Genomic DNA, 19,743 nt, shown 5'->3' on the forward strand with positions numbered 1-19,743 from the left:
GAGTGCAAAAAACGATGGTTTTAGGCCCAGATCCTTGTACTGGGGTGAATGAATGACATTGTTCTACATTCTGTCCATCAACTGTGTTTTTTGCAATTTTCACCCCGAGTGTGCTGGGGATGCTCAGACGTGAGTCCCAGGTTCTCCACACCACTGCAGTCAAGCTATCCAGGCTGATGAAGGCTGATAGCCAGAAACCGGTCCTTGGATGCTTGATTCCGGTCTGGGAAAGACATGGCTTGGTAGTTCGGACTGGACTGTTCCCATGAGGCACAGGTTCAGAGCTGATTTGCATATAGCCAGTGTCTAACCCAGGGTGGTGTGGAGTGCAAAAAAACGATGGATTTAGGCCCAGATCCTTGTACTGGGGTGAATGTGTGACATTGTTCTTTATTCTGTCCATCAACTGTGTTTTTTGCAATTTTCACCCCGAGTTTGCTGGGGATGCTCAGACGTGAGTCCCAGGCTCTCCACACCACTGGAGTCAAGCTATCCAGGCTGATGAAGGCTGATAGCCAGAAACCGGTCCTTGGATGCTTGATTCCGGTCTGGGAAAGACATGGCTTGGTAGTTTGGACTGGACTGTTCCCATGAGGCACAGGGTCAGAGCTGATTTGCATATAGACAGTGTCTAACCCAGGGTGGTGTGGAGTGCAAAAAAACGATGGATTTAGGCCCAGATCCTTGTACTGGGGTGAATGTATGACATTGTTCTACATTCTGTCCATCAACTGTGTTGTTTGCAATTTTCACCCCGAGTGTGCTGGGAAATGCTCAGACGTGAGTCCCAGGCTCTCCACACCACTGGAGTCAAGCTATCCCGGCTGATGAAGGCTGATAGCCAGAAACCGGTCCTTGGATGCTTGATTCCGGTCTGGGAAAGACATGGCTTGGTAGTTCGGACTGGACTGGTCCCATGAGGCACAGGGTCAGAGCTGATTTGCATATAGCCGGTGTCTAACCCAGGGTGGTGTGGAGTGCAAACAAATGATGGATTTAGGCCTAGATCCTTGTACTGGGGTGAATGTATGACATTGTTCTACATTCTGTCCATCAACTGTGTTTTTTGCAATTTTCACCCCGAGTGGGCTGCGGATGCTCAGACGTGAGTCCCAGGCTCACCACACTACTGGAGTCAAGCTATCCAGGCTGATGAAGGCTGATAGCCAGAAACTGGTCCTTGGATGCTTGATTCCGGTCTGGGAAAGACATGGCTTGGTAGTTCGGACTGGACTGTTCCCATGAGGCACAGGGTCAGAGCTGATTTGCATATAGCCAGTGTCTAACTCAGGGTGGTGTGGAGTGCAAAAAACGATGGATTTTGGCCCAGATCCTTGCACTGGGGTGAATGTATGACATTGTTATACATTCTGTCCATCAACTGTGTTTTTTGCAGTTTTCACCCCGAGTGTGCTGTGGATGCTCAGACGTGAGTCCCAGGCTCTCCACACCACTGCAGTCAAGCTATCCAGGCTGATGAAGACTGATAGCCAGAAACCTGTCCTTGGATGCTTGATTCCGGTCTGGGAAAGACATGGCTTGGTAGTTCGGACTGGACTGTTCCCATGAGGCACAGGGTCAGAGCTGATTTGCATATAGCCAGTGTCTAACCCAGGGTGGTGTGGAGTGCAAAAAAAACGATGGATTTAAGCCCAGATGCTTGTACTGGGGTGAATGTATGACATCGTTCTACATTCTGTCCATCAACTGTGTTTTTTGCAATTTTAATCCCGAGTATGCTGGGGATGCTCAGACGTGAGTCCCAGGCTCTCCACACCACTGGAGTCAAGCTATCCAGGCTGATGAAGGCTGAATAGCCAGAAACCGGTCCTTGGATGCTTGATTCCGGTCTGGGAAAGACATGGCTTGGTAGTTCGGACTGGACTGTTCCAATGAGGCACAGGGTCAGAGCTGATTTGCATATAGCCAGTGTCTAACCCAGGGTGGTGTGGAGTGCAAAAAAACGATGGATTTAGGCCCAGATCCTTGTACTGGGGTGAATGTATGACATTGTTCTACATTCTGTCCATCAACTGTGTTTTTTGCAATTTTCACCCCGAGTGTGCTGGGGATGCTCAGACGTGAGTCCCCGGTTCTCCACACCACTGCAGTCAAGCTATCCAGGCTGATGAAGGCTAATAGCCAGAAACCGGTCCTTGGATGCTTGATTCCGGTCTGGGAAAGACATGGCTTGTTAGTTCGGACTGGACTGTTCCCATGAGGCACAGGGTCAGAGCTGATTTGCATATAGCCAGTGTCTAACCCAGGGTGGTGTGGAGTGCAAAAAAACGATGGATTTAGGCCCAGATCCTTGTACTGGGGTGAATGTGTGACATTGTTCTTTATTCTGTCCATCAACTGTGTTTTTTGCAATTTTCACCCCGAGTGTGCTGGGGATGCTCAGACGTGAGTCCCAGGCTCTCCACACCACTGGAGTCAAGCTATCCAGGCTGATGAAGGCTGATAGCCAGAAACCGGTCCTTGGATGCTTGATTCCGGTCTGGGAAAGACATGGCTTGGTAGTTTGGACTGGACTGTTCCCATGAGGCACAGGGTCAGAGCTGATTTGCATATAGCCAGTGTCTTACCCAGGGTGGTGTGGAGTGCAAAAAAACGATGGATTTAGGCCCAGATCCTTGTACTGGGGTGAATGTATGACATTGTTCTACATTCTGTCCATCAACTGTGTTGTTTGCAATTTTCACCCCGAGTGTGCTGGGGATGCTCAGACGTGAGTCCCAGGCTCTCCACACCACTGGAGTCAAGCTATCCCGGCTGATGAAAGCTGATAGCCAGAAACCGGTCCTTGGATGCTTGATTCCGGTCTGGGAAAGACATGGCTTGGTAGTTCGGACTGGACTGTTCCCATGAGGCACAGGGTCAGAGCTGATTTGCATATAGCCGGTGTCTATCCCAGGGTGGTGTGGAGTGAAAAAAAAATGATGGATTTAGGCCTAGATCCTTGTACTGGGGTGAATGTATGACATTGTTCTACATTCTGTCCATCAACTGTGTTTTTTGCAATTTTCACCCCGAGTGGGCTGCGGATGCTCAGACGTGAGTCCCAGGCTCACCACACTACTGGAGTCAAGCTATCCAGGCTGATGAAGGCTGATAGCCAGAAACTGGTCCTTGGATGCTTGATTCCGGTCTGGGAAAGACATGGCTTGGTAGTTCGGACTGGACTGTTCCCATGAGGCACAGGGTCAGAGCTGATTTGCATATAGCCAGTGTCTAACCCAGGGTGGTGTGGAGTGCAAATAAACGATGGATTTAGGCCCAGATCCTTGTACTGGGGTGAATGTGTGACATTGTTCTTTATTCTGTCCATCAACTGTGTTTTTTGCAATTTTCACCCCGAGTGTGCTGGGGATGCTCAGACGTGAGTCCCAGGCTCTCCACACCACTGGAGTCAAGCTATCCAGGCTGATGAAGGCTGATAGCCAGAAACCGGTCCTTGGATGCTTGATTCCGGTCTGGGAAAGACATGGCTTGGTAGTTTGGACTGGACTGTTCCCATGAGGCACAGGGTCAGAGCTGATTTGCATATAGCCAGTGTCTAACCAAGGGTGGTGTGGAGTGCAAAAAAACGATGGATTTAGGCCCAGATCCTTGTACTGGGGTGAATGTATGACATTGTTCTACATTCTGTCCATCAACTGTGTTGTTTGCAAATTTCACCCCGAGTGTGCTGGGGATGCTCAGACGTGAGTCCCAGGCTCTCCACACCACTGGAGTCAAGCTATCCCGGCTGATGAAGGCTGATAGCCAGAAACCGGTCCTTGGATGCTTGATTCCGGTCTGGGAAAGACATGGCTTGGTAGTTCGGACTGGACTGTTCCCATGAGGCACAGGGTCAGAGCTGATTTGCATATAGCCGGTGTCTAACCCAGGGTGGTGTGGAGTGCAAAAAAATGATGGATTTAGGCCTAGATCCTTGTACTGGGGTGAATGTATGACATTGTTCTACATTCTGTCCATCAACTGTGTTTTTTGCAATTTTCACCCCGAGTGGGCTGCGGATGCTCAGACGTGAGTCCCAGGCTCACCACACTACTGGAGTCAAGCTATCCAGGCTGATGAAGGCTGATAGCCAGAAACTGGTCCTTGGATGCTTGATTCAGGTCTGGGAAAGACATGGCTTGGTAGTTCGGACTGGACTGTTCCCATGAGGCACAGGGTCAGAGCTGATTTGCATATAGCTAGTGTCTAACCCAGGGTGGTGTGGAGTGCAAAAAAAACATGGATTTAGTCCCGGATCCTTGTACTGGGGTGAATGTATGACATTGTTCTACATTCTGTCCATTAACTGTGTTTTTTTGCAATTTTCACCCCGAGTGTGCTGGGGATGCTCAGACGTGAGTCCCAGGCTCTCCACACCACTGGAGTCAAGCTATCCAGGCTGATGAAGGCTGATAGCCAGAAACCGGTCCTTGGATGCTTGATTCCGGACTGGGAAAGACATGGCTTGGTAGTTCGGACTGGACTGTTCCCATGAGGCACAGGGTCAGAGCTGATTTGCATATAGCCAGTGTCTAACCCAGGGTGGTGTGGAGTGCAAAAAACGATGGATTTAGGCCCAGATCCTTGTACTGGGGTGAATGTATGACATTGTTCGACATTCTGTCCATCAACTGTGTTTTTTTGCAATTTTCACCCCAAGTGTGCTGGGGATGCTCAGACATGAGTCCCAGGCTCTCCACACCACTGGAGTCAAGCTATCCAGGCTGATGAAGGCTGATAGCCAGAAACCGGTCCTTGGATGCTTGATTCCGGTCTGGGAAAGACATGGCTTGGTAGTTCGGACTGGACTGTTCCCATGAGGCACAGGGTCAGAGCTGATTTGCATATAGCCAGTGTCTAACCCAGGGTGGTGTGGAGTGAAAAAAAACGATGGATTTAGGCCCAGATCCTTGTACTGGGGTGAATGTATGACATTGTTCTACATTCTGTCCATCAACTGTGTTTTTTGCAATTTTCACCCCGAGTGTGCTGCGGATGCTCAGACGTGAGTCCCAGGCTCTCCACACCACTGCAGTCAAGCTATCCAGGCTGATGAAGGCTGATAGCCAGAAACCGGTCCTTGGATGCTTGATTCCGGTCTGGGAAAGACATGGCTTGGTAGTTCGGACTGGACTGTTCCCATGAGGCACAGGGTCAGAGCTGATTTGCATATAGCCAGTGTCTAACCCAGGGTGGTGTGGAGTGCAAAACAACGATGGATTGAGGCCCAAATCCTTGTACTGGGGTGAATGTGTGACATTGTTCTTTATTCTGTCCATCAACTGTGTTTTTTGCAATTTTCACCCCGAGTGTGCAGCGGATGCTCAGACGTGAGTCCCAGGCTCTCCACACCACTGGAGTCAAGCTATCCAGGATGATGAAGGCTGATAGCCAGAAACCGGTCCTTGGATACTTGCTTCCGGTTTGGGAAAGACATGGCTTGGTAGTTCGGACTGGACTGTTCCCATGAGGCACAGGGTCAGAGCTAATTTGCATACAGCCAGTGTCTAACCCAGGGTGGTATGGAGTGCAAAAAACGATGGTTTTAGGCCCAGATCCTTGTACTGGGGTGAATGAATGACATTGTTCTACATTCTGTCCATCAACTGTGTTTTTTGCAATTTTCACCCCGAGTGTGCTGGGGATGCTCAGACGTGAGTCCCAGGTTCTCCACACCACTGCAGTCAAGCTATCCAGGCTGATGAAGGCTGATAGCCAGAAACCGGTCCTTGGATGCTTGATTCCGGTCTGGGAAAGACATGGCTTGGTAGTTCGGACTGGACTGTTCCCATGAGGCACAGGGTCAGAGCTGATTTGCATATAGCCAGTGTCTAACCCAGGGTGGTGTGGAGTGCAAAAAAACGATGGATTTAGGCCCAGATCCTTGTACTGGGGTGAATGTGTGACATTGTTCTTTATTCTGTCCATCAACTGTGTTTTTTGCAATTTTCACCCCGAGTGTGCTGGGGATGCTCAGACGTGAGTCCCAGGCTCTCCACACCACTGGAGTCAAGCTATCCAGGCTGATGAAGGCTGATAGCCAGAAACCGGTCCTTGGATGCTTGATTCCGGTCTGGGAAAGACATGGCTTGGTAGTTTGGACTGGACTGTTCCCATGAGGCACAGGGTCAGAGCTGATTTGCATATAGCCAGTGTCTAACCCAGGGTGGTGTGGAGTGCAAAAAAACGATGGATTTAGGCCCAGATCCTTGTAGTGGGGTGAATGTATGACATTGTTCTACATTCTGTCCATCAACTGTGTTGTTTGCAATTTTCACCCCGAGTGTGCTGGGGATGCTCAGACGTGAGTCCCAGGCTCTCCACACCACTGGAGTCAAGCTATCCCGGCTGATGAAGGCTGATAGCCAGAAACCGGTCCTTGGATGCTTGATTCCGGTCAGGGAAAGACATGGCTTGGTAGTTCGGACTGGACTGTTCCCATGAGGCACAGGGTCAGAGCTGATTTGCATATAGCCGGTGTCTAACCCAGGGTGGTGTGGAGTGCAAAAAAATGATGGATTTAGGCCTAGATCCTTGCACTGGGGTGAATGTATGACATTGTTCTACATTCTGTCCATCAACTGTGTTTTTTGCAATTTTCACCCCGAGTGGGCTGCGGATGCTCAGACGTGAGTCCCAGGCTCACCACAATACTGGAGTCAAGCTATCCAGGCTGATGAAGGCTGATAGCCAGAAACTGGTCCTTGGATGCTTGATTCCGGTCTGGGAAAGACATGGCTTGGTAGTTCGGACTGGACTGTTCCCATGAGGCACAGGGTCAGAGCTGATTTGCATATAGCCAGTGTCTAACCCAGGGTGGTGTGGAGTGCAAAAAACGATGGATTTTGGCCCAGATCCTTGCACTGGGGTGAATGTATGACATTGTTATACATTCTGTCCATCAACTGTGTTTTTTGCAGTTTTCACCCCGAGTGTGCTGTGGATGCTCAGACGTGAGTCCCAGGCTCTCCACACCACTGCAGTCAAGCTATCCAGGCTGATGTAGACTGATAGCCAGAAACCTGTCCTTGGATGCTTGATTCCGGTCTGGGAAAGACATGGCTTGGTAGTTCGGACTGGACTGTTCCCATGAGGCACAGGGTCAGAGCTGATTTGCATATAGCCAGTGTCTAACCCAGGGTGGTGTGGAGTGCAAAAAAAACGATGGATTTAAGCCCAGATCCTTGTACTGGGGTGAATGTATGACATTGTTCTACATTCTGTCCATCAACTGTGTTTTTTGCAATTTTAATCCCGAGTATGCTGGGGATGCTCAGACGTGAGTCCCAGGCTCTCCACACCACTGGAGTCAAGCTATCCAGGCTGATGAAGGCTGAATAGCCAGAAACCGGTCCTTGGATGCTTGATTCCGGTCTGGGAAAGACATGGCTTGGTAGTTCGGACTGGACTGTTCCCATGAGGCACAGGGTCAGAGCTGATTTGCATATAGCCAGTGTCTAACCCAGGGTGGTGTGGAGTGCAAAAAAACGATGGATTTAGGCCCAGATCCTTGTACTGGGGTGAATGTATGACATTGTTCTACATTCTGTCCATCAACTGTGTTTTTTGCAATTTTCACCCCGAGTGTGCTGGGGATGCTCAGACGTGAGTCCCAGGCTCTCCACACCACTGGAGTCAAGCTATCCAGGCTGATGAAGGCTGATAGCCAGAAACCAGTCCTTGGATGCTTGATTCTGGTCTGGGAAAGACATGGCTTGGTTGTTCGGACTGGACTTTTCCCATGAGGCACAGGGTCAGAGCTGATTTGCATACAGCCAGTGTCTAACCCAGGGTGGTGTGGAGTGCAAAAAAATGATGGATTTAGGCCCAGATCCTTGTACTGGGGTGAATGTATGACATTGTTCTACATTCTGTCCATCAACTGTGTTTTTTGCAATTTTCACCCCGAGTGTGCTGGGGATGCTCAGACGTGAGTCCCAGGCTCTCCACACCACTGGAGTCAAGCTATCCAGGCTGATGAAGGCTGATAGCCAGAAACCGGTCCTTGGATGCTTGATTCCAGTCTGGGAAAGACATGGCTTGGTAGTTCGGACTGGACTGTTCCCATGAGGCACAGGGTCAGAGCTGATTTGCATACAGCCAGTGTCTAACCCAGGGTGGTATGGAGTGCAAAAAACGATGGTTTTAGGCCCAGATCCTTGTACTGGGGTGAATGAATGACATTGTTCTACATTCTGTCCATCAACTGTGTTTTTTGCAATTTTCACCCCGAGTGTGCTGGGGATGCTCAGACGTGAGTCCCAGGCTCTCCACACCACTGGAGTCAAGCTATCCAGGCTGATGAAGGCTGATAGCCAGAAACCAGTCCTTGGATGCTTGATTCTGGTCTGGGAAAGACATGGCTTGGTTGTTCGGACTGGACTTTTCCCATGAGGCACAGGGTCAGAGCTGATTTGCATACAGCCAGTGTCTAACCCAGGGTGGTGTGGAGTGCAAAAAAATGATGGATTTAGGCCCAGATCCTTGTACTGGGGTGAATGTATGACATTGTTCTACATTCTGTCCATCAACTGTGTTTTTTGCAATTTTCACCCCGAGTGTGCTGGGGATGCTCAGACGTGAGTCCCAGGCTCTCCACACCACTGGAGTCAAGCTATCCAGGCTGATGAAGGCTGATAGCCAGAAACCGGTCCTTGGATGCTTGATTCCAGTCTGGGAAAGACATGGCTTGGTAGTTCGGACTGGACTGTTCCCATGAGGCACAGGGTCAGAGCTGATTTGCATACAGCCAGTGTCTAACCCAGGGTGGTATGGAGTGCAAAAAACGATGGTTTTAGGCCCAGATCCTTGTACTGGGGTGAATGAATGACATTGTTCTACATTCTGTCCATCAACTGTGTTTTTTGCAATTTTCACCCCGAGTGTGCTGGGGATGCTCAGACGTGAGTCCCAGGTTCTCCACACCACGGCAGTCAAGCTATCCAGGCTGATGAAGGCTGATAGCCAGAAACCGGTCCTTGGATGCTTGATTCCGGTCTGGGAAAGACATGGCTTGGTAGTTCGGACTGGACTGTTCCCATGAGGCACAGGGTCAGAGCTGATTTGCATATAGCCAGTGTCTAACCCAGGGTGGTGTGGAGTGCAAATAAACGATGGATTTAGGCCCAGATCCTTGTACTGGGGTGAATGTGTGACATTGTTCTTTATTCTGTCCATCAACTGTGTTTTTTGCAATTTTCACCCCGAGTGTGCTGGGGATGCTCAGACGTGAGTCCCAGGCTCTCCACACCACTGGAGTCAAGCTATCCAGGCTGATGAAGGCTGATAGCCAGAAACCGGTCCTTGGATGCTTGATTCCGGTCTGGGAAAGACATGGCTTGGTAGTTTGGACTGGACTGTTCCCATGAGGCACAGGGTCAGAGCTGATTTGCATATAGCCAGTGTCTAACCAAGGGTGGTGTGGAGTGCAAAAAAACGATGGATTTAGGCCCAGATCCTTGTACTGGGGTGAATGTATGACATTGTTCTACATTCTGTCCATCAACTGTGTTGTTTGCAAATTTCACCCCGAGTGTGCTGGGGATGCTCAGACGTGAGTCCCAGGCTCTCCACACCACTGGAGTCAAGCTATCCCGGCTGATGAAGGCTGATAGCCAGAAACCGGTCCTTGGATGCTTGATTCCGGTCTGGGAAAGACATGGCTTGGTAGTTCGGACTGGACTGTTCCCATGAGGCACAGGGTCAGAGCTGATTTGCATATAGCCGGTGTCTAACCCAGGGTGGTGTGGAGTGCAAAAAAATGATGGATTTAGGCCTAGATCCTTGTACTGGGGTGAATGTATGACATTGTTCTACATTCTGTCCATCAACTGTGTTTTTTGCAATTTTCACCCCGAGTGGGCTGCGGATGCTCAGACGTGAGTCCCAGGCTCACCACACTACTGGAGTCAAGCTATCCAGGCTGATGAAGGCTGATAGCCAGAAACTGGTCCTTGGATGCTTGATTCAGGTCTGGGAAAGACATGGCTTGGTAGTTCGGACTGGACTGTTCCCATGAGGCACAGGGTCAGAGCTGATTTGCATATAGCCAGTGTCTAACCCAGGGTGGTGTGGAGTGCAAAAAACGATGGATTTTGGCCCAGATCCTTGCACTGGGGTGAATGTATGACATTGTTATACATTCTGTCCATCAACTGTGTTTTTTGCAGTTTTCACCCCGAGTGTGCTGTGGATGCTCAGACGTGAGTCCCAGGCTCTCCACACCACTGCAGTCAAGCTATCCAGGCTGATGAAGACTGATAGCCAGAAACCTGTCCTTGGATGCTTGATTCCGGTCTGGGAAAGACATGGCTTGGTCGTTCGGACTGGACTGTTCCCATGAGGCACAGGGTCAGAGCTGATTTGCATATAGCCAGTGTCTAACCCAGGGTGGTGTGGAGTGCAAAAAAAACGATGGATTTAAGCCCAGATCCTTGTACTGGGGTGAATGTGTGACATTGTTCTTTATTCTGTCCATCAACTGTGTTTTTTGCAATTTTCACCCCGAGTGTGCTGGGGATGCTCAGACGTGAGTCCCAGGCTCTCCACACCACTGGAGTCAAGCTATCCAGGCTGATGAAGGCTGATAGCCAGAAACTGGTCCTTGGATGCTTGATTCCGGTCTGGGAAAGACATGGCTTGGTAGTTCGGACTGGACTGTTCCCATGAGGCACAGGGTCAGAGCTGATTTGCATATAGCCAGTGTCTAACCCAGGGTGGTGTGGAGTGCAAAAAACGATGGATTTTGGCCCAGATCCTTGCACTGGGGTGAATGTATGACATTGTTATACATTCTGTCCATCAACTGTGTTTTTTGCAGTTTTCACCCCGAGTGTGCTGTGGATGCTCAGACGTGAGTCCCAGGCTCTCCACACCACTGCAGTCAAGCTATCCAGGCTGATGTAGACTGATAGCCAGAAACCTGTCCTTGGATGCTTGATTCCGGTCTGGGAAAGACATGGCTTGGTAGTTCGGACTGGACTGTTCCCATGAGGCACAGGGTCAGAGCTGATTTGCATATAGCCAGTGTCTAACCCAGGGTGGTGTGGAGTGCAAAAAAAACGATGGATTTAAGCCCAGATCCTTGTACTGGGGTGAATGTATGACATCGTTCTACATTCTGTCCATCAACTGTGTTTTTTGCAATTTTAATCCCGAGTATGCTGGGGATGCTCAGACGTGAGTCCCAGGCTCTCCACACCACTGGAGTCAAGCTATCCAGGCTGATGAAGGCTGAATAGCCAGAAACCGGTCCTTGGATGCTTGATTCCGGTCTGGGAAAGACATGGCTTGGTAGTTCGGACTGGACTGTTCCCATGAGGCACAGGGTCAGAGCTGATTTGCATATAGCCAGTGTCTAACCCAGGGTGGTGTGGAGTGCAAAAAAACGATGGATTTAGGCCCAGATCCTTGTACTGGGGTGAATGTATGACATTGTTCTACATTCTGTCCATCAACTGTGTTTTTTGCAATTTTCACCCCGAGTGTGCTGGGGATGCTCAGACGTGAGTCCCAGGCTCTCCACACCACTGGAGTCAAGCTATCCAGGCTGATGAAGGCTGATAGCCAGAAACCAGTCCTTGGATGCTTGATTCTGGTCTGGGAAAGACATGGCTTGGTTGTTCGGACTGGACTTTTCCCATGAGGCACAGGGTCAGAGCTGATTTGCATACAGCCAGTGTCTAACCCAGGGTGGTGTGGAGTGCAAAAAAATTATGGATTTAGGCCCAGATCCTTGTACTGGGGTGAATGTATGACATTGTTCTACATTCTGTCCATCAACTGTGTTTTTTGCAATTTTCACCCCGAGTGTGCTGGGGATGCTCAGACGTGAGTCCCAGGCTCTCCACACCACTGGAGTCAAGCTATCCAGGCTGATGAAGGCTGATAGCCAGAAACCGGTCCTTGGATGCTTGATTCCAGTCTGGGAAAGACATGGCTTGGTAGTTCGGACTGGACTGTTCCCATGAGGCACAGGGTCAGAGCTGATTTGCATACAGCCAGTGTCTAACCCAGGGTGGTATGGAGTGCAAAAAACGATGGTTTTAGGCCCAGATCCTTGTACTGGGGTGAATGAATGACATTGTTCTACATTCTGTCCATCAACTGTGTTTTTTGCAATTTTCACCCCGAGTGTGCTGGGGATGCTCAGACGTGAGTCCCAGGCTCTCCACACCACTGGAGTCAAGCTATCCAGGCTGATGAAGGCTGATAGCCAGAAACCAGTCCTTGGATGCTTGATTCTGGTCTGGGAAAGACATGGCTTGGTTGTTCGGACTGGACTTTTCCCATGAGGCACAGGGTCAGAGCTGATTTGCATACAGCCAGTGTCTAACCCAGGGTGGTGTGGAGTGCAAAAAAATGATGGATTTAGGCCCAGATCCTTGTACTGGGGTGAATGTATGACATTGTTCTACATTCTGTCCATCAACTGTGTTTTTTGCAATTTTCACCCCGAGTGTGCTGGGGATGCTCAGACGTGAGTCCCAGGCTCTCCACACCACTGGAGTCAAGCTATCCAGGCTGATGAAGGCTGATAGCCAGAAACCGGTCCTTGGATGCTTGATTCCAGTCTGGGAAAGACATGGCTTGGTAGTTCGGACTGGACTGTTCCCATGAGGCACAGGGTCAGAGCTGATTTGCATACAGCCAGTGTCTAACCCAGGGTGGTATGGAGTGCAAAAAACGATGGTTTTAGGCCCAGATCCTTGTACTGGGGTGAATGAATGACATTGTTCTACATTCTGTCCATCAACTGTGTTTTTTGCAATTTTCACCCCGAGTGTGCTGGGGATGCTCAGACGTGAGTCCCAGGTTCTCCACACCACGGCAGTCAAGCTATCCAGGCTGATGAAGGCTGATAGCCAGAAACCGGTCCTTGGATGCTTGATTCCGGTCTGGGAAAGACATGGCTTGGTAGTTCGGACTGGACTGTTCCCATGAGGCACAGGGTCAGAGCTGATTTGCATATAGCCAGTGTCTAACCCAGGGTGGTGTGGAGTGCAAATAAACGATGGATTTAGGCCCAGATCCTTGTACTGGGGTGAATGTGTGACATTGTTCTTTATTCTGTCCATCAACTGTGTTTTTTGCAATTTTCACCCCGAGTGTGCTGGGGATGCTCAGACGTGAGTCCCAGGCTCTCCACACCACTGGAGTCAAGCTATCCAGGCTGATGAAGGCTGATAGCCAGAAACCGGTCCTTGGATGCTTGATTCCGGTCTGGGAAAGACATGGCTTGGTAGTTTGGACTGGACTGTTCCCATGAGGCACAGGGTCAGAGCTGATTTGCATATAGCCAGTGTCTAACCAAGGGTGGTGTGGAGTGCAAAAAAACGATGGATTTAGGCCCAGATCCTTGTACTGGGGTGAATGTATGACATTGTTCTACATTCTGTCCATCAACTGTGTTGTTTGCAAATTTCACCCCGAGTGTGCTGGGGATGCTCAGACGTGAGTCCCAGGCTCTCCACACCACTGGAGTCAAGCTATCCCGGCTGATGAAGGCTGATAGCCAGAAACCGGTCCTTGGATGCTTGATTCCGGTCTGGGAAAGACATGGCTTGGTAGTTCGGACTGGACTGTTCCCATGAGGCACAGGGTCAGAGCTGATTTGCATATAGCCGGTGTCTAACCCAGGGTGGTGTGGAGTGCAAAAAAACGATGGATTTAGGCCCAGATCCTTGTACTGGGGTGAATGTATGACATTGTTCTACATTCTGTCCATCAACTGTGTTTTTTGCAATTTTCACCCCGAGTGTGCTGGGGATGCTCAGACGTGAGTCCCAGGCTCTCCACACCACTGGAGTCAAGCTATCCAGGCTGATGAAGGCTGATAGCCAGAAACCAGTCCTTGGATGCTTGATTCTGGTCTGGGAAAGACATGGCTTGGTTGTTCGGACTGGACTTTTCCCATGAGGCACAGGGTCAGAGCTGATTTGCATACAGCCAGTGTCTAACCCAGGGTGGTGTGGAGTGCAAAAAAATGATGGATTTAGGCCCAGATCCTTGTACTGGGGTGAATGTATGACATTGTTCTACATTCTGTCCATCAACTGTGTTTTTTGCAATTTTCACCCCGAGTGTGCTGGGGATGCTCAGACGTGAGTCCCAGGCTCTCCACACCACTGGAGTCAAGCTATCCAGGCTGATGAAGGCTGATAGCCAGAAACCGGTCCTTGGATGCTTGATTCCAGTCTGGGAAAGACATGGCTTGGTAGTTCGGACTGGACTGTTCCCATGAGGCACAGGGTCAGAGCTGATTTGCATACAGCCAGTGTCTAACCCAGGGTGGTATGGAGTGCAAAAAACGATGGTTTTAGGCCCAGATCCTTGTACTGGGGTGAATGAATGACATTGTTCTACATTCTGTCCATCAACTGTGTTTTTTGCAATTTTCACCCCGAGTGTGCTGGGGATGCTCAGACGTGAGTCCCAGGCTCTCCACACCACTGGAGTCAAGCTATCCAGGCTGATGAAGGCTGATAGCCAGAAACCAGTCCTTGGATGCTTGATTCTGGTCTGGGAAAGACATGGCTTGGTTGTTCGGACTGGACTTTTCCCATGAGGCACAGGGTCAGAGCTGATTTGCATACAGCCAGTGTCTAACCCAGGGTGGTGTGGAGTGCAAAAAAATGATGGATTTAGGCCCAGATCCTTGTACTGGGGTGAATGTATGACATTGTTCTACATTCTGTCCATCAACTGTGTTTTTTGCAATTTTCACCCCGAGTGTGCTGGGGATGCTCAGACGTGAGTCCCAGGCTCTCCACACCACTGGAGTCAAGCTATCCAGGCTGATGAAGGCTGATAGCCAGAAACCGGTCCTTGGATGCTTGATTCCAGTCTGGGAAAGACATGGCTTGGTAGTTCGGACTGGACTGTTCCCATGAGGCACAGGGTCAGAGCTGATTTGCATACAGCCAGTGTCTAACCCAGGGTGGTATGGAGTGCAAAAAACGATGGTTTTAGGCCCAGATCCTTGTACTGGGGTGAATGAATGACATTGTTCTACATTCTGTCCATCAACTGTGTTTTTTGCAATTTTCACCCCGAGTGTGCTGGGGATGCTCAGACGTGAGTCCCAGGTTCTCCACACCACGGCAGTCAAGCTATGCAGGCTGATGAAGGCTGATAGCCAGAAACCGGTCCTTGGATGCTTGATTCCGGTCTGGGAAAGACATGGCTTGGTAGTTCGGACTGGACTGTTCCCATGAGGCACAGGGTCAGAGCTGATTTGCATATAGCCAGTGTCTAACCCAGGGTGGTGTGGAGTGCAAATAAACGATGGATTTAGGCCCAGATCCTTGTACTGGGGTGAATGTGTGACATTGTTCTTTATTCTGTCCATCAACTGTGTTTTTTGCAATTTTCACCCCGAGTGTGCTGGGGATGCTCAGACGTGAGTCCCAGGCTCTCCACACCACTGGAGTCAAGCTATCCAGGCTGATGAAGGCTGATAGCCAGAAACCGGTCCTTGGATGCTTGATTCCGGTCTGGGAAAGACATGGCTTGGTAGTTTGGACTGGACTGTTCCCATGAGGCACAGGGTCAGAGCTGATTTGCATATAGCCAGTGTCTAACCAAGGGTGGTGTGGAGTGCAAAAAAACGATGGATTTAGGCCCAGATCCTTGTACTGGGGTGAATGTATGACATTGTTCTACATTCTGTCCATCAACTGTGTTGTTTGCAAATTTCACCCCGAGTGTGCTGGGGATGCTCAGACGTGAGTCCCAGGCTCTCCACACCACTGGAGTCAAGCTATCCCGGCTGATGAAGGCTGATAGCCAGAAACCGGTCCTTGGATGCTTGATTCCGGTCTGGGAAAGACATGGCTTGGTAGTTCGGACTGGACTGTTCCCATGAGGCACAGGGTCAGAGCTGATTTGCATATAGCCGGTGTCTAACCCAGGGTGGTGTGGAGTGCAAAAAAATGATGGATTTAGGCCTAGATCCTTGTACTGGGGTGAATGTATGACATTGTTCTACATTCTGTCCATCAACTGTGTTTTTTGCAATTTTCACCCCGAGTGGGCTGCGGATGCTCAGACGTGAGTCCCAGGCTCACCACACTACTGGAGTCAAGCTATCCAGGCTGATGAAGGCTGATAGCCAGAAACTGGTCCTTGGATGCTTGATTCAGGTCTGGGAAAGACATGGCTTGGTAGTTCGGACTGGACTGTTCCCATGAGGCACAGGGTCAGAGCTGATTTGCATATAGCCAGTGTCTAACCCAGGGTGGTGTGGAGTGCAAAAAACGATGGATTTTGGCCCAGATCCTTGCACTGGGGTGAATGTATGACATTGTTATACATTCTGTCCATCAACTGTGTTTTTTGCAGTTTTCACCCCGAGTGTGCTGTGGATGCTCAGACGTGAGTCCCAGGCTCTCCACACCACTGCAGTCAAGCTATCCAGGCTGATGAAGACTGATAGCCAGAAACCTGTCCTTGGATGCTTGATTCCGGTCTGGGAAAGACATGGCTTGGTCGTTCGGACTGGACTGTTCCCATGAGGCACAGGGTCAGAGCTGATTTGCATATAGCCAGTGTCTAACCCAGGGTGGTGTGGAGTGCAAAAAAAACGATGGATTTAAGCCCAGATCCTTGTACTGGGGTGAATGTGTGACATTGTTCTTTATTCTGTCCATCAACTGTGTTTTTTGCAATTTTCACCCCGAGTGTGCTGGGGATGCTCAGACGTGAGTCCCAGGCTCTCCACACCACTGGAGTCAAGCTATCCAGGCTGATGAAGGCTGATAGCCAGAAACTGGTCCTTGGATGCTTGATTCCGGTCTGGGAAAGACATGGCTTGGTAGTTCGGACTGGACTGTTCCCATGAGGCACAGGGTCAGAGCTGATTTGCATATAGCCAGTGTCTAACCCAGGGTGGTGTGGAGTGCAAAAAACGATGGATTTTGGCCCAGATCCTTGCACTGGGGTGAATGTATGACATTGTTATACATTCTGTCCATCAACTGTGTTTTTTGCAGTTTTCACCCCGAGTGTGCTGTGGATGCTCAGACGTGAGTCCCAGGCTCTCCACACCACTGCAGTCAAGCTATCCAGGCTGATGTAGACTGATAGCCAGAAACCTGTCCTTGGATGCTTGATTCCGGTCTGGGAAAGACATGGCTTGGTAGTTCGGACTGGACTGTTCCCATGAGGCACAGGGTCAGAGCTGATTTGCATATAGCCAGTGTCTAACCCAGGGTGGTGTGGAGTGCAAAAAAAACGATGGATTTAAGCCCAGATCCTTGTACTGGGGTGAATGTATGACATCGTTCTACATTCTGTCCATCAACTGTGTTTTTTGCAATTTTAATCCCGAGTATGCTGGGGATGCTCAGACGTGAGTCCCAGGCTCTCCACACCACTGGAGTCAAGCTATCCAGGCTGATGAAGGCTGAATAGCCAGAAACCGGTCCTTGGATGCTTGATTCCGGTCTGGGAAAGACATGGCTTGGTAGTTCGGACTGGACTGTTCCCATGAGGCACAGGGTCAGAGCTGATTTGCATATAGCCAGTGTCTAACCCAGGGTGGTGTGGAGTGCAAAAAAACGATGGATTTAGGCCCAGATCCTTGTACTGGGGTGAATGTATGACATTGTTCTACATTCTGTCCATCAACTGTGTTTTTTGCAATTTTCACCCCGAGTGTGCTGGGGATGCTCAGACGTGAGTCCCAGGCTCTCCACACCACTGGAGTCAAGCTATCCAGGCTGATGAAGGCTGATAGCCAGAAACCAGTCCTTGGATGCTTGATTCTGGTCTGGGAAAGACATGGCTTGGTTGTTCGGACTGGACTTTTCCCATGAGGCACAGGGTCAGAGCTGATTTGCATACAGCCAGTGTCTAACCCAGGGTGGTGTGGAGTGCAAAAAAATTATGGATTTAGGCCCAGATCCTTGTACTGGGGTGAATGTATGACATTGTTCTACATTCTGTCCATCAACTGTGTTTTTTGCAATTTTCACCCCGAGTGTGCTGGGGATGCTCAGACGTGAGTCCCAGGCTCTCCACACCACTGGAGTCAAGCTATCCAGGCTGATGAAGGCTGATAGCCAGAAACCGGTCCTTGGATGCTTGATTCCAGTCTGGGAAAGACATGGCTTGGTAGTTCGGACTGGACTGTTCCCATGAGGCACAGGGTCAGAGCTGATTTGCATACAGCCAGTGTCTAACCCAGGGTGGTATGGAGTGCAAAAAACGATGGTTTTAGGCCCAGATCCTTGTACTGGGGTGAATGAATGACATTGTTCTACATTCTGTCCATCAACTGTGTTTTTTGCAATTTTCACCCCGAGTGTGCTGGGGATGCTCAGACGTGAGTCCCAGGCTCTCCACACCACTGGAGTCAAGCTATCCAGGCTGATGAAGGCTGATAGCCAGAAACCAGTCCTTGGATGCTTGATTCTGGTCTGGGAAAGACATGGCTTGGTTGTTCGGACTGGACTTTTCCCATGAGGCACAGGGTCAGAGCTGATTTGCATACAGCCAGTGTCTAACCCAGGGTGGTGTGGAGTGCAAAAAAATGATGGATTTAGGCCCAGATCCTTGTACTGGGGTGAATGTATGACATTGTTCTACATTCTGTCCATCAACTGTGTTTTTTGCAATTTTCACCCCGAGTGTGCTGGGGATGCTCAGACGTGAGTCCCAGGCTCTCCACACCACTGGAGTCAAGCTATCCAGGCTGATGAAGGCTGATAGCCAGAAACCGGTCCTTGGATGCTTGATTCCAGTCTGGGAAAGACATGGCTTGGTAGTTCGGACTGGACTGTTCCCATGAGGCACAGGGTCAGAGCTGATTTGCATACAGCCAGTGTCTAACCCAGGGTGGTATGGAGTGCAAAAAACGATGGTTTTAGGCCCAGATCCTTGTACTGGGGTGAATGAATGACATTGTTCTACATTCTGTCCATCAACTGTGTTTTTTGCAATTTTCACCCCGAGTGTGCTGGGGATGCTCAGACGTGAGTCCCAGGTTCTCCACACCACGGCAGTCAAGCTATCCAGGCTGATGAAGGCTGATAGCCAGAAACCGGTCCTTGGATGCTTGATTCCGGTCTGGGAAAGACATGGCTTGGTAGTTCGGACTGGACTGTTCCCATGAGGCACAGGGTCAGAGCTGATTTGCATATAGCCAGTGTCTAACCCAGGGTGGTGTGGAGTGCAAATAAACGATGGATTTAGGCCCAGATCCTTGTACTGGGGTGAATGTGTGACATTGTTCTTTATTCTGTCCATCAACTGTGTTTTTTGCAATTTTCACCCCGAGTGTGCTGGGGATGCTCAGACGTGAGTCCCAGGCTCTCCACACCACTGGAGTCAAGCTATCCAGGCTGATGAAGGCTGATAGCCAGAAACCGGTCCTTGGATGCTTGATTCCGGTCTGGGAAAGACATGGCTTGGTAGTTTGGACTGGACTGTTCCCATGAGGCACAGGGTCAGAGCTGATTTGCATATAGCCAGTGTCTAACCAAGGGTGGTGTGGAGTGCAAAAAAACGATGGATTTAGGCCCAGATCCTTGTACTGGGGTGAATGTATGACATTGTTCTACATTCTGTCCATCAACTGTGTTGTTTGCAAATTTCACCCCGAGTGTGCTGGGGATGCTCAGACGTGAGTCCCAGGCTCTCCACACCACTGGAGTCAAGCTATCCCGGCTGATGAAGGCTGATAGCCAGAAACCGGTCCTTGGATGCTTGATTCCGGTCTGGGAAAGACATGGCTTGGTA

This window comes from Lissotriton helveticus, chromosome 7 (assembly GCF_964261635.1).
Source record: "Lissotriton helveticus chromosome 7, aLisHel1.1, whole genome shotgun sequence".
Classification (NCBI taxonomy): Eukaryota; Metazoa; Chordata; class Amphibia; order Caudata; family Salamandridae; genus Lissotriton; species Lissotriton helveticus.